General features: G+C 39.6%; 1 protein-coding gene and 1 long non-coding RNA gene across 4 annotated transcripts in view; both read right to left on the bottom strand.

Annotated features, from left to right (window-relative positions):
• The window catches only part of ARHGAP26 (Rho GTPase activating protein 26), a 427310-nt gene that overhangs the window by 247291 nt on the left and 164147 nt on the right, over positions 1-15872 (bottom strand). The gene's annotated exons all lie outside the window — the stretch shown is intronic.
• LOC142863096 (uncharacterized) overlaps positions 1-15872 on the bottom strand; it is a 47665-nt gene that overhangs the window by 22336 nt on the left and 9457 nt on the right. Inside the window, exon 2 of the long non-coding RNA XR_012913972.1 lies at positions 1-15872. This exon is cut by the window's left edge and continues 22336 nt beyond it. This is a non-coding gene — a long non-coding RNA (uncharacterized LOC142863096).

Below are 15872 nucleotides of genomic sequence, written 5' to 3'. Positions count from 1 at the left end.
CCTCACCTGCCCGAGCCATGATGCTCTGAATGCTCAAAGGAGCGGGAGCTTGGTGACATCCTCCAAGGGATCCGATATTCCAGAAAAGTTAAGATGCTCTATGCTACAGGGTACAATAAGCATTCCTCACATTTCATTTCCCTTCTCCTGCTAATTCAGTAACATGAGCATTATTTAGGGAAAAGACCAGAAATAATCCAATGGGAGTTCTTTTATCCACGAAAGATAGTCTCCAAAGAATAGGCCAACATGAAAATCAACGCTTTGTTTAAATCTGGCCTCTAATGGGAAGAGGGAATAATTTTCTAAGCGTCATTTGTCTCTACTGGGACCGACCAGCGACACAACCAGTGAATACCTGGCTGGATGGAGGAAAAAGAGCTTCAGCTTCACCCTGCTAAGAGCCTGCCAACCTGTGAAGGCCTCATCACAAAATGGGAAGCCTACCTGAAATGAGGAAGTGGCATTTTTATAATAGTGGAAAACGGGAAACAAACTAAACATTCATTCAAAAAAAGACTACTTAAATATTATGGCAAAAGATGACAGAATTAACATGAGTCATTAAACAAATATTTACCGAGCATCTACTATGTGCCAGAAGTCTGTTAGGAAGTGGAGATACAATGGCAAATCAAAAAGCTCTAACGACACACACCTAAACCCAACATGGTAAGATCTCCATGACAATGACACAAGGAGTACAAAAAGCAAAAGAATATGTGAGGCACAATTCCATTAACATATATACACATACGTATGATACCCATGTGTGTAAAAATACATGTACAATACTAAGGAAGAAGTGCAACCCAATTAATGTAAACATATATGCATCCAGAGAGGACTAAAACAATAGTCATTAAGGCAAAGTCTCAAACTGTTGGCTTCAAGCAATCCTCCTGCCTCAGCTTCCCAAAGTGCTAGGATTACAGGCGTGAGCCACGGTGCCCAGCCCACTCTTTTTGTTTTTTAAATAGAAAAGCAGGGGATAAGCTCAGAGACTTTAGTAACCAAAGTATCTAGTTATCTAGAACTTCATAATATAGTTATCATTTTATTTATTTTTACTATTTCCTTATACAGCAAGTGATTCTGATTAATGTAGTAAGATATACATTTATTTTTTTAAAAGGAATTTTTTTAAGTAAAGAAAGTAAATCAAATCATAGAAAAGTATTGAATAAATAAAACAAATGTTATGGTGATACAACCAAAACCAAGAAGGCTACAGGAAGAAAACTGAAGTTTGAGAAACCACATTAAGCCTATTTATATTTCATACTGATCTTTTATATGTCTTGGTCTCCTCAACTTAACTATTATATTCTTAAGGGTAAATGAATATATTTTTAGTCACCCAATATCCTATATAGAAGCAGTCTAGCATTTCAGAACTCTGTCAATTAAAACAAAACATTTAAAACTAGACACATTAAATCCATCAAAATATAATTTCAGCTTTGCCTTATCTTGATTTCTCATTGATCCTTACATCCATTTTAAAAAATCATTATAATTTAACTTTGCTTTATCTTGATTTCTGATTGCTATTTAATCATTAATGACTTGGAACACTTAGCTTTCAGTTTTTCCCTCTGTTAAGTGTCTGATGATCTGTAAAAAATACTGCAGATGTTCTAATAAAGCAGGCACAGTGATCCCTTATAAAGGCATGAATATGTGGGATAATTTTGACATATAAGTTATTTTATCCTTAATTTATCTGTTTGCAAGTAAGATATTCAAGTATCAAGAATTAAACCTTCTCTCTTTTCTACCCCTAGTTCATTTGTTTGCGGGCTCCTGTTATTTCTCTCACACACAAATAGAAACAAAGCTTTGCACATAAATAGCTTCATCAACCAGAGAGTTAAAAAACAAACAAACGTCATGCTTATTAGCCAAACCAGAAAAATTATTTCGGATGTTCTGGCTGGCAGTCTACAAACTGGAAAAAAATTACAACTATAAAGATACCTAATATCATTCATCGTATTTACTACGATGCAACAATGCATATCATCTAGAAAACTGGACACAAAGAGTCCTGGCTTTTCTTATTCTTCTTGTTGTTGTTGTTTTCCCCTATTCTTTATCATTAGTTAAAAGCCAAAAGCAAACCACCCATCCAGTACACTGTGAATTCCTGTTTACTCAAAACAACTCCTGGCTGAGAGCTGAACTGAGGTTAAAAAATGCAAAAAAGACAAAACAAACAAAAACCTGAAAGCACAGTTTCAAATATGTTAAGTACATATGGAGTTACCCAAATGAAATAAACCTCATTTAAATTTCAGAAGAGAGTGAAATATCCGACATAATCTGTAGAAGATAAGCACAGAGAAGGTTTTATTTAGGAAATAATTTCCATACTATACTCTCACCACTCACATTTCTCCTGCTTTGCTTGAACCTTTGAAGTTTCTCATTAAATCAGCCTCACCACGCATCATCAATCACACCACGTATCTCAAAGGGTCAATGATATTTTTAACAAAGCCAGGAATGCTGAGGGTCAGGAACACTGTTCAAAAGATGTGTAATTTCTACCAGGAGACAGATCTATCAACATTTCTGTCTAACAGATATTAAAAATAAAAATGATTTGAAAGAGAATTCACTAGCAGAAAAAAATATGAACAGAATAAAGAGAGTGAAGCAAAAACACTTCAAATGAGATGTTAGAAGACTATTATTTATTTAATTTTATTTAAGAGAGGCAGGAACTCTCAAAGTTAAATTTTTTCACTATAGACCAATTCCTTGTGGGAGAATAGCTGAAAATATCAACGGTTCAGGAGACCAATCTTATCTATTACTAAGTTTAAGTACATGTTCTTGGGGTAGCCATTACACCATTCTTATTCCAGTTGGGAAAGTGGCAATTCAGAGCACCAACATGTCAAGGGACAGGCTGAAATTTCCTAAAACTCAGAATGCTACTCCCTGTAATTCCATGATTTCCCTTTTTGACAACAGAACATTTCATGTCTCTGGACATCTTTTTTTTTAACATCCCACAAATAGTGACTACTATGTGCTGGGCCCTGATCTAGATATCAGAGAGACAAAGGTAGGTTAGATAAAGTCTAATTCAAAGGAGTGTCATCCTAAAGGAGGGAGACACATCATAAAGAAGTAAACAAAGTAGGCTGTTCTGAAGATAAGCAGGTGATTTGGGAAGAAGGTGGTAATTCTATAAAATAATTAGGAAAAACCTCTCTTAGAAGATGATATTTAGGCTGAGATCTGAAGAAGAGTGAGCAAGCTATGAAAAAAGGCACGTGAAAAACTGAAGGAAGAACACTGAAGACTGGCAGACTGGCATTGTGCAAAGGCCCTGAGGTGGGGAAGAATTTGGCATACTGGAGCACAGAGAGATGGCCAAAGAGGCTGGCCTTTCTAACCACATCAGGGGTTTGGGTTTTATTCTACATGATGAGAAGCCACTGGAGTTCCACTGAAATGGACTATTTTTCTAATTGAGTTAGGCACAAAACTTTAAACCATTTTTGGATAGGACTTTCTTTCACTTTACCGCAGACCTCCTTATCTACAGGTGATACATTCCAAGACCCCCAGTGGATCCCCGAAACCTCAGATATTACCAAGCCCTATTTATGTTTCTTTTTTTCCATCTGATAACCTAGATAGCTACTAAGTGACTCATGGGTGGATAGCACTGGACAAAAGGAGGATTGATGTTCCCAGCGATTTTATCAGGCTACTCAGAATGGCGCGCAATGTAAAACTTATGAATTGCTTATTTCTGGAACTTTCCATTTAATGTTTTCGGACCACGGTTGACAGCGGATAACTGCAGAAAGTTAAACTGTGGATAAGGGGATACTGCTGTATTTCATAGATGATAAACTCAGGAAATGAAACTCAGTGTGTTTTTGTCGACTTGGGTTCATTACTATCAATACTATCTGGTGCTCTGTCATTATGAGGAGTACAGAAGTGTGTACATCAAGATCACTTCGCTTTTATCATTAATTTCTCTGTGCTGCTGCCAACAATCAATTCTTGCTGCATCGGGTTGTCTCAGCTGCTTTATTTGGAGACAACTTCAACTACGGCCATCAGGCACAGCTCTGCCTTTTCTATGCAACAACCAAGTGCATGGGTTTAGTGACAGTTATAGCTGTCTTGAGGCCATTTCCATCACTGAGCCCTTGGAATACAAAAAGACACCAATCCCACATATCTGCCTTTTCCCATCTTTATTTCTAGGTTCACAACAGTGTCACCAACGTTAGGGTTGGTCCAAAGTTTAGCCACCAGATAAGCCGGGTGTGGCCAGCAGAATTCTAAAGATGGCTCCCCCAAGATTTCCATCCCATAGTTATTCAAACACTTATCTAGGCATTATGCTACGGTTGGAGGGGTTTTGCAGATGTAATTAGAGTCCCAAGTCAGTTGACCTCAAAATACGGAGATTGACCAAATGGGCCTAATGGAATCATGAGAACTCTTGAAAGCCAGGAATTTTATCTGGTAGTTAAAAAAAAAAGAAGAAATTTGAAGTATAAGGAGGATTCAACACGCTGTTGTTGGATTGCACACAGAAGAGTCAGGTGATGAGGAGCAGGGAGCTGCCTCTACAAGAGGGATCCCAGTTGACAGCCAGCAAGGGTTTGTACACTCAAGTCCTACGACCACAAGAAACTGAATTCTGACAATCACAGCACTGAGTTTGGAAAAGGACCCAAGCACAGCCAGCCAACACCTGAATCTCCAGCCTCAGCAGAGAACCCAGACTAATCACACCAGATTTCCAAGCTGAAGGACTACGAGCTAAGGAATGGACGCTGTTTTAAGCCACTCAGTTTTTGCGGTGATTTGTTACACTGATGGAAAACTAACACACTGAGTGACGTGAGTGTCTAGTAAGTTTGACAAAGAATGATAAAATAAATAAATAAACAGAATGATAAAATAAAATAAAATAGAGCTTTTACCATACCATTCTTACAAATATCCACATACTAGCATGGCATAATGAAAAGAGCATGAAATTAGGAGGCAGCAGCCCTGGGTTCTAGTTCTGACCTCACCACTATACTTGTGTGAGTCAGGGAATTCATTTGACTTCTCTGGGCCTTTTTTTCTATAAATGAGAGAAACGTTCAAGGTGACTGTTAAGGTCTCTTCCAGTTCTGACAGTCTGTGAGTTTAATCATTCCTTATTCCATTGGAAACATGAAGTAAGAACAAACATGCACATTTTCTCTATATTTAATTTTCTAATGATACTTTTCCCCTACATATTAGCATACCTGCATCTCAAGGTCACACTATTTGAGGAAGGTTAATGAAAAAAGGATCTGTTTATATAGTTTATTTTTAAAAAATATTCAAAATATGGCTCATGCATTTATTTTTAGCTCTGGTTGTAACAGCACTTCAGAGGCTTTTTCAATCTTCCAGTTAACTAAATATTCAGTCATTTTACTGAGATTATCTTTGCATAAAAGCTGAGTCAACACAATTACAAAACTTGTTTAAAGCATCATCTGGGTGTCAAATCAGGGGGAGGGGTGGGAGAGGGGGGAATGGTATATCCAAACAGGACTTAAAGCCCCCCAAAATATCCTTTAAATGAAAAATGACCATACATGCTTGGGGGGCCCTCTGTTCAAATTTTCGTATCTGTGCTCTGAATTCCTCATCACTGGTTTTTATTTTAAGACAGAGAGAAGGCCCCTTACACACAACCCCCTCTGTTATTTCAAATATGTTCAAGTTATGATAAAGTTGCAAGTCATTCTTCACTGAAACATTACCAAATAGAAATCTCTCTAGAAAAGCTATCTGCAGTATATCTCAAAGGCGTATGCCACCACAGTCCAAGGACCTTTCCAGATTGAGAACTTGAGCATGTGCAAAAGGCAATATATGAAAGTGGGAGGATTTAAAGGCAGCAAGAGAGAGAAAGAGAAAGAAGGAGAAAGATGTTTGCCATGTTCTGACAGGCACGAGTTCCCTTCACAGTTCAATTGCTGCATTCCCTGTACTTAAACTGAACTCTGAGTCGTGGCACAGAATGCTGGCGCACTTTCTATAAAAAGCAGTGTGCATTACGATGCAAGGACAGGCTTCCCGGCACAGGGTAGCAGGGGATAAAAAACAGTGTGGCACAGAAATCTAGATCAAACTAGATCAGAGACTCTCCATTGAGAGGTGGACCCAGAAATCTACATCAAAACCACTGCCTATTTTACATCATAATAGTGTGTAGGAAAAAGGCCTTATCACCATAGGGTAACTGGTACCAAGGCAAAGGCACCAAGTCAATCCCCTTAATGTGAGAAGCAACATTTCATGGTCAAATAATGGTCTGGGCTAGGATGGGAGGGGAGGGTAAATGGAACTTCATCTTGAAAAATCAAACAACAAATAATCAAAATAAGATGACTTTATATTTAAGTAAGATTTTACCTTCTTAAGTGCACAAAATCTCAAAAGACAAAATTAAATGCTGATGAGAGATACCATGTTTCTTACAAGATTTTATGATAATGCCGTAAAGATATTCATTAAAAGTTCGACTTTACCAGCACCATTAAAAAGATGGTCGTTCTTGCAAAAACAATTGAGAGCCTCATCAATTTTCCCAGAGTCCATTCCTAATCCTTTGATTCAAATCATTCTCCTGTCAAGTGCCTATCAAGTCATCATCTCATGTGTTTTCTCTTTATCAACTGTTAACTGCTCCAACCCTGCTAAATAATCCTCCGTCCATGACTACATACACTATTCAGGAGGTCTCCAATACCACTTTCACGGATTTCATAAAATCCTGCACCTTTTGTAAAATGTACAATTTATTTTTCCTGCTTTTGATTGTTTAATCTGCCATTTTGAGACAGACCAAGACACAGACAGGATATATTAAAGTGTTACATGAGAATGACTGTTTGAGCTATGATTAATTTTATCAGTGGTCACTCATTAGTTAATATTTTCAATTAATCATCAACTTCTGCTTCCCTAGGTAAGCTTATAACTTCAAGGACTCAGATAACGAAAACATAGATAAACAAGGACCCCTGCACTTTTAATCATGCTTGATACCATGCATGGTTTCATTTTATCGTATGGGTTTAAGTATTCCCAACTAATGCTCTGTTGTCTTCAAAAGTCCCAAGTAAAAGAAGCCCTACAGAGACTGTTCTGAAGAAGTAACCAGGCTGGCTAGACTCCACTCACTGCTGCAGCCAAGAGTCTGGCATTCTGGAGGAGGAAGGCCAAGTGAGCAGAACGCTTTATAAGGATTCACTCTGAGTGTGCTACAAGTTGCATAAGGACAGCACAAGATGCATCCTAGCCAAAGAAGCCATGGAGGAGACTAACATCTGGAATTGGTCATTGTCTACTTCCATTTTCCCTGTTAAAGGCCTAAAGAATCTTTTGGTGTTAACAATCTAAACAAGGTTCCTGATACATTAACAAAACATTACAAAATGCCTTCCTCAGCCATTCCTTGGAGAGCTTTGCCAATAGTGTTAAACAAGGACATGCTATTCTACAATGCTTGGTGCTGGAGATCTATAGTATGCATAGACTCAGGGGATCCATAAACCCCCATAAATGTGGTGCCAAAATTGTTTTGTAGGTGTGCTCATTTCTTAGAGAGTCCATAGTATTCATTGGATTTGTAAAGAAGTTGCTAATGATGACCCTCCCACCAAAAAACTTCCTGCTTTATCATTTTCCTATATAGGCCAATCACAGCAAATCCTAGGAATTTATATGTACCATATTTCCTTGATGCTAATACACCTTTTTTCCCTGAAATCAGAACACATCTTATAATCCATTTTTATATTTAACGCAATGTTTCCTTCTTGCTCCCCGAAAGTGATTATTAAATTGATGGCATGCCTTTGAATTGATGACATTTAAGCAATATAAGAATTGTCCCTCTACTAAATATCTCAGTAAAAAGGTACACTGCATATTCCAAACTAAACAAACAAGAAACTTAAGACAGGATCATCTTAAGGATTTCTTGGTTGAACCGAGAATAGAAATAGAAAGGAACAGAGTTGTTCAGGAAAAAAAAAAAAAAAAGGTGACATTGATTCTACTTCTCTTTGTAAGCAAAACTTGTAAAAGCTATCCCAAAAAGTTAAAAAAAAAAAAAAAATCACACACTAGTCTGAGTGTAATTGTTAACTGTAGCAGTCAAGAAAGGAAAGCACATGCACTAATGAAAATGAAGTAAACACCATTAGTATTGATCCAACATGGAAACCCAACAGTGAGACGGAAAATCCCCTCAAATGCGTGTGGGTGCCTCTCGCTCTGCCTGTCACACTCCCTCCCCTTGATTTCCCCCACTTCTCTCTATTACACACACACACCTGCAACCCACATCTTAAAAGTTTGTTCTCCCTTTAACTCATCTGTGAGAGAAATGAGGTTGTATTTTACCTCTGTGCAAGCTCAAGATGCAGGCAGATAGCAGACAAATGCACTTGACGGTGGCCTTCCAAAGTCCTCCCAAATGGGCCCAGGAAAGATAACATGCCAGTACTTTTCTCGGTATGAAGAACAGAGAGCCCCCCCTGCAAATATTTATTCTCATGAAACAACTGGGTTCCCAGTTGTCACTTATGAGCAGAAGACCACAGAGACCTCTGACAAACTAATAAACGCTACGGACTTTTCTCCTTAGCGTGTCCACATGCAAACACTTTGCGTGGCACTACAGAGGGTGCACAGACATTGCCGCCACATGCCTGCCCACAGTGACCCACCGATCCGAGAGAGAGAAGCCTGGTTCACCAAATCAGTGCAGCTCAATCACGTTCCTGCTACATCCCTCCGCAACGCTGCCCCTCAAACTTCCCCTCTGTGTCTGTTTCCTCTGCTTGCACCAATCCTCCTTCGATTCTGATGAATATACTGACAAACCCAACTACATGGTGGTTGGAGTTTATAGAACGTTGTACCGAAAAGTCTCGAACCCAAGTAAAAATACTGATACCTAACCAAAGAAATAGCCTACCTTCTGGGTAAAATTGACCTTAACCTCCAAAAATGGATTTTGATGGGGGTAATATTGGCCCTAACCAGAGAACAGCAGAAGGAAAATACTCATTATGATTGGATTTTAGGACAAAAGAGACGACAGTGGCAAAAATGAAGGCTTATATGGGAACTGGTGAGAGTGACACAGCTTGGGTCCTGAGCGTGTTCACACAGAGGAATGTATTCGTCATGTGGCCTCGGAGTTTTTCACAACAAAGACTGGACAGTCGTACACCCGAGTGTCTGTCAGAATAATTCAACTATCTCTGCAAATTAAACTGTTATAGAAAGCTTCCGTAGGTCATTTCTGCACGACATTAACAAAACTGGCCTGACAATTTCAGAATCATATTTCCCTCCAAATTTGAGTCCTAAGATTTTTGTAAAGTATTATTATTTTTGCTTTCTTGCTTTATATCCCCTTCTAAGCTCTGTTCCAAAAAACAAAATATATCATACTTAGGTTTCTCTGAATTATTATAGTTCAACTGACTAATACTAGCCCAAAGGCAGTCGGCACGGAGTCAGTATAGACTTTATCACTCTCTAGACAATAACGTGATATATATGCAGGCATGTACAGAATCTAAAATTCCCGGGAACTCATTTTGTCAACCAGACAGCTAGTTTTATTGACTGGACGTGAAACAATGTGTTAACTCCTCAAATATCATAAGTACTATTACTCTGCCCATTTGACAGCTGGGTAAATTGAGGCTCACAGAAATTAGGTAAATTGTTCCAGGCTCTACAGTAGAATCAGGATTCATAGTCAGTCTGGCTGACTCCAAAGCCCATGCATTTAACCATTTTACTGTTACCAATGGAGTGAACTAGAATAGCAATCCACCTGCATACAGAGTGAAACCCACGTGTAGAATTATAATAAATGACTACTGCCAACTTATCTGCTGCACCTCACCATTTCAGGGCTGCGTGCATACATGCATACACAGACTTTTTTAGGGTATGTGCTTTTAACATTCTAAATAAGGAGCTAAAGGAAAGGATTCACCTCAGGAAAGGAAACGCTAAGATCAACATTTACCTATCCACTCTTAGCCTCTTCAGCATGGCAACAAGGAGGCTGGTGGTCACACTTGTGCTTTTACTCCATGGCAACCTGGCTACCAGGAACTAGAACTCTGAGCACAATTATGTATTTTTCATAAATTCAAGGAAAGCCAGCAGATGACAAGAAATTAAAATATATACATAGTACATACATGTAAGTATAATACATGTATATATTCATATTATATACATATATATGTACCTATACACACACAAACATACCCATCCTCATTTTACTGTTGGTGCTAGAGACAACTTATGAACTTCTCCACCAATTCCTGACCCGTGGGCCCTAACAAGACTCTGGGCTGAGACTCTCTCTGCTGCAGCACACGGTTTCTGCCAGATACCAACCATCAGTGAGGAACTGAGCGGGCGTTCTGAGCAACATGGAAATAAATGCAGCGAGTTCAAAGCCTGTGTCTCAAAAAAAAAAAAAATATGTCCTTGGGCTCTTTTTATCTCATCCATTCAAAAATATTTAAAATTTTTCTTTTTCTTTTTTTTTTTTTCTTAAGAGACGGAATCTTGGCCAGGAGTGGTGGCTCACGCCTGTAATCTTAGCACTCTGGGAGGCCAAGGCAGGCGGATTGCGCGAGGTCAGGAGTTCAAAACCAGCCTGAGCAAGAGTGAGTAAACAGAAAGAAATTAATTGGCCAACTAATATATATAGGAAAAAAAAATTAGCCGGGCATGGTGGCGCATGCCTGTAGTACCAGCTACTTGGGAGGCTGAGGCAGGAGGATCGCTTGAGCCCAGGAGTTTGAGGTTGCTGTGAGCTAGGCTGACGCCACGGCACTCACTCTAGCCTGGGCAACAAAGCAAGACTCTATCTTAAAAAAAAAAAAAAGAAAAAGAAGCGACGGAATCTTTTCTTGCCCAGGCTGGAGTTCAAGTAGACTATTCACAGGCACAATCATAGTGCACTGCAGTCTTGAAGTCCAAGGCTCAAGCGATCCTCCTGCCTGAGCCTCAGGGGTAGCTACCTACCCCTGCCTCAGGGGTAGCTAAGAGTGAAAGGTGCCTGGCTTAAAAAAATATATTTACTGAGCATAGATTCTCAACCAATATGCTCAATGATCTTGGCCAGGAGCTGTTCTAGGAGCTGGGGTTATAGTGAAGAACAAGAAAGTGAAGATTGGATTTCTATTTATGGAGGCTCAATAATGACCAGAACCTAATAAATGACCCAGAACAAATGAACTTGATTATGGACTAGACAACAGACCACCACCCGACTCACCGCCTCCAAGTTAACTCAGTGAGTAATGAGTGCTCATGATGTTTCACGGCAAAGCACCATATGCAGGTGATATTAAAGACATAAAGGACATGATTGATCCCTGTCCTCAGTAAGTTGACATCTTCCTGAGATGACAGCACAGTATGAACTAGGTGGAAAAACTAAGCCAAACCAGGGTATTATTACCCATCCACACATCTGGCATTGCCAACAATACTCTAGCAGAAAGATGACATCCATCTCAGCAAAGTAGTTCCAAGAAGAGAAAGTTAAAAAGGACTCCAATATACCTCAGTGCTGGACACCATCACCACCGCCCCTCCGTACAAACCGAAAGTCCCCAGCAATTTACCCCAGGAATGTTCATGATTTTGTTAGTCTGACTGAGGCAAAAGCTCTGTTTAGATTCGTGGTGAAAACGAAACTAATTAGCAGTGATTAATTGTAAGAGGACATATTTTTAACCTGAGAAATTTCAGCTCACTGGTTCCCCATCCCCTTCTCTCTCTCTTTTTTTGCTGTTAAAAATAAAGAGGTAGAGAGTGGGGTAACCTCACTCTTCTGGGCATCGGGTCAAGACCACACAGCGCGTGGGAGCGAGGGCAGCCGGCTGGGCTGGTGGGCCCCCCCGCACCCCCAGAGCCGCCCTTGGCTGTAACCACTAGACCGCACGGCTGTGCTGTCTTCCAAAGAACCAAAAGGGAAGGGTTTTTCAACCATACTAGAAAATAGCTTTGCTTTTAGGATGTGTTTACTTGTCCTGGTGTTTTCTGTCAGGGTCACGGAACAGGATTCGGGGGAACACAACTAAGAAGAACACGGTAACATCAGGGCTCTCTTCACTTGACCACACTTGACCCGGCTCAGCAAACCAACCCAAAGATCATTTTTCAAAAATGCTTATCTTGTTTCATACCTCACCACAAAGCAAACAACCTAATTCACAGACTTCCTAATACTCACAATGCCTCTGGGTCCTTCTGTCAGCGTATGTTTTAAAATAACCACCTTTGATTTGATCTCTAACAAATATTACCACTTTCTGGCTTTTAGAGCATAAGAAAAAACTGCAGAAATGGACGTAAGAGCCAGCTCAGTCATTCTTCAAATGAACAAAGTTACTCTTAAAAAATCTTTCTTTTATAAACTGCCTTTCCCACAGAGGGGGGAAAAAAAGTTGAAGCTAATCCAACCATAATCTCCACTCCCATGAATCACCGCCCAGTATCTGCGAGACGGCCCACAGGAACTGGTGCTGCCGCTGGGGGTGGGAGGTCACTCCTTGGAATGTCTATTAAGACCATATTATGGCCTCAGATGTCTTTAAACCGACAACTACGATATAGATAATAAACGCAGTAAACTGCACAAGGAAGACTACATGACGTGAGCAGACAGGGTAGAAGGCAAACATGTTGGAAAGAAATAGATGCATTATAAGGAAATCTACGAACCCGAGATTGAGTACATGTCAGAGAGCCTTTGGAAGATGACAGAGAGAGAGAAACGTATGTGGTTTGACCATGGAAAGATGTGAATTATTGCCTAGATGGAGGCAAGAGAGTGACATCAGTCCCCAAATACCCTCCGAGACGGGAACACACACAACTATTCGGATATCAGCTGGTAGTAATGCCCCTTTAAAAAGCCAGCCCTCTAACTGTTCCAGGTTAAATGAAACTAAGAAGATGGGACAACCAAAGGCAATGTGTGATCTTGAATCAGACCCTGGACCAGTAAAAATATATATTGGTGGGACAGCTGGCAAAATTTGAGATCTGTAAAATAGATAACTTTATATCAGTGTTAATTTTCTGGCTTGATGATTATACTGTGGTTATGTAACACATTAACACTTAGGGTATCTGGGTAAAGGGTATTCTGGAATTCTTTGTAATATTTCTGCAACATTTTTATAAGTCTGAAATTATTTCAAAACAAAAAGTTAAAGTGAGCTAATGCAAACACACACACACAAACACACACACACACACACACACAGAGTCTCTGATAAATTCCTGACTTGCCAAAATGTCATCTACCAGATGGAGGAAACAAAACAGGGAATTCTTAATTTGGCCTTAATTTTGAATCAAATAAGCAACTAACTGGTGATAGAAACCTTCAAAGTCACAGCCTCGCCCATGCCAACCTCCTCAGAGGAAACTGGGCAGTAGTTAGCCGAGGCCACCAAAATGAAGGAACTTCCAGAAAGCACAAAATGACGTGTAGGGTTAACAAAACAGAGCAGGCAGAGCACTGAGTGTCCTTTAGAACAGGTACAGAGAGTGGCAGCCACCGTCCATCTCTCCTCTGGCTGGGATGGAAGGCGAGTGGAAAGGCTGAAAGAACATGGGGAGACCATTGTCCCTGTCGGGGAGGCTTCTGGGGCTCAGAACTCTTGCAGTCATCAGAAACTGCAGTGCCTGTGGCTCCTTGAGAAGGGATGGCGTGTTTCCTACCCGGGAGTTAGAAGGACCTCGGTAGGGCGTAGGGAAGTCTGACAGGTGGCAGGCTGTTGTCACAGCAGAGAGGTACAGAGGACCCACAGGTTCCCCTTCAGATCATGCAGCTGGTGGACAAGGAGGACAGCAGCTCGGAGCAGAGAGAAGGAACACACACCTGGCCGGAACGCCCTGCATTATTCTCCACCCCAAACCTGAGCAGCAGGGGTGGGCCGCTAGAAAATAAAAGACGCCAGCAAGGACAAAGTGGAAGCGTCGTATCAGTTAAGGAAAGAACATTAGAAAAAACTGTGCTCTGGGCTCTGGGAAGCAGAATTGAGTAAAATGATGGCTGTAATCTAAGGCCAGACATTTGAAAGAGGAATAATGATGCTACTTTATATAGCATGAATCACGTGCCAGACACTGCTCTAAGTACTTCACATGTATTTTTGTATAAAAGAAGAGAAATATGAAAGACCAGTAAACGTGCAAAAAGATTTTCAATCTCATTAGTAACTTGGGAAATGCTAATAAAAACAAGATACAATTTTCCACTCTCACACTGACAACACACATACAAACAGTCATAATATGCAGTGTTGGTAAAAGTGTGGAGAAAAATGGGTACCCTCGTAAGTGACCCTCCCCATTATGATTTTTATTTAATAATAAAATTAACACATGCTGACTATGAAAAATTCAAATATTCAAAAGTAAAGGTTCAAAGTCCCTCTCACAACCAACCCTACTTCCAAAGGTTAAGCTACAATGATAAAGACAAAAAAAAACAATGACCAAAGATTAAAGAAGGGTATGTAATCAAAATTAAAATAAGAGGGAGATCAAGCCTATAAAGCTGTGAAAATGAAGCCCACAATAATCTGAGGTTTGCAGAAAATGCCAAAGATAATCAAAATGGTTTCTGTACTAAATTTAAAACCGAAAAAATGAACAACAAAGTGAGAACGTTGAACAGTGGGTTTGCGAACATCCATAAAGGTAAGTGGGTACACCATGGTCTGAATATACGTGTCCCCCCAAATTCATATGCTGAAAACATTATCATCAATGTGATAGTGTTAGGAGGTGTGACCTTTTGGGGGTTATTAGAATGGGATTAGTGCCCTTATAAAAGAGGCCCGAAAGACCTGCCTCATCCCTTCTGCCATGTGAGGACACAGCTAGAAGGTGCTATCTATGAACCAGGAAATGAGTCACCAGACATAAATCTGCTAGTGCTTGACCTTGGACTTCCCAGCCTCCAGAGTTGTGAGAAATAAATAGGTTGTTTATAAGCTACCCAGATTATGGTATTATAGCAGCCAGGATGAACTAAGACATTGGGGAATGTCCAGGAACCAGCCTCAGTGAAGTACAAGGCACACCAAACCAATCATATACTTTAATATTCCTTAGGTTCATTCATCTAATAATTTGGCAAGTATCTGGTAAACACTTACTCTGCACCAGACACTATGCACTGAAGCTACAAAGACAAAAACAAAAAAGTGACAAATGTTCCTATCTATTTCAAGATCACAATCCAGCAGGGGGACAGATACTAGTCAAACAATCACACTAATCAATGTGTAAGAGCAGAGATAAGATAAGATAAGATAAAAGCTTGGAAGTCAGGAAGAGACTTTCAAAACATCTTTGCAAAGAAATGAAGAAATGAGGTCTATAGAGAGAATACAAAGAGTTCAAGAACATGAATGGCAGGAGGAAAAAAACCTTTGTTTTCATTAACCTCTAATGAAAATTTAGTGTTTCCTTCAAGTATGAATGTGGACAACAAACCACAATAGTATTATAATAAGCAATAGTTGTGATTTGTCACTAATAGAAATCACAGCTATTTCCATAAAACATTACTGTTTTGCAGATAGCCTGAGATATCATTTATAGGAGTTATCAGACCTACCCTTATATCTTATTATTTAATGTGATAATAAAGAAGCATATATGTACTGTATTATAAATGTTTTTGATATTTTGATAACTGTATTTCATAAAAGTTTTTCCTTTGTAAACCATATGCTTTATTTTACGTATTTAAAAAC

The sequence above is a fragment of the Microcebus murinus genome, chromosome 21, assembly GCF_040939455.1.
Source record: "Microcebus murinus isolate Inina chromosome 21, M.murinus_Inina_mat1.0, whole genome shotgun sequence".
NCBI classification, from domain to species: Eukaryota; Metazoa; Chordata; class Mammalia; order Primates; family Cheirogaleidae; genus Microcebus; species Microcebus murinus.
The sequence above is the reverse complement of the archived record's forward strand: the minus strand, read 5'-3'. Positions and strand labels throughout refer to the sequence as shown.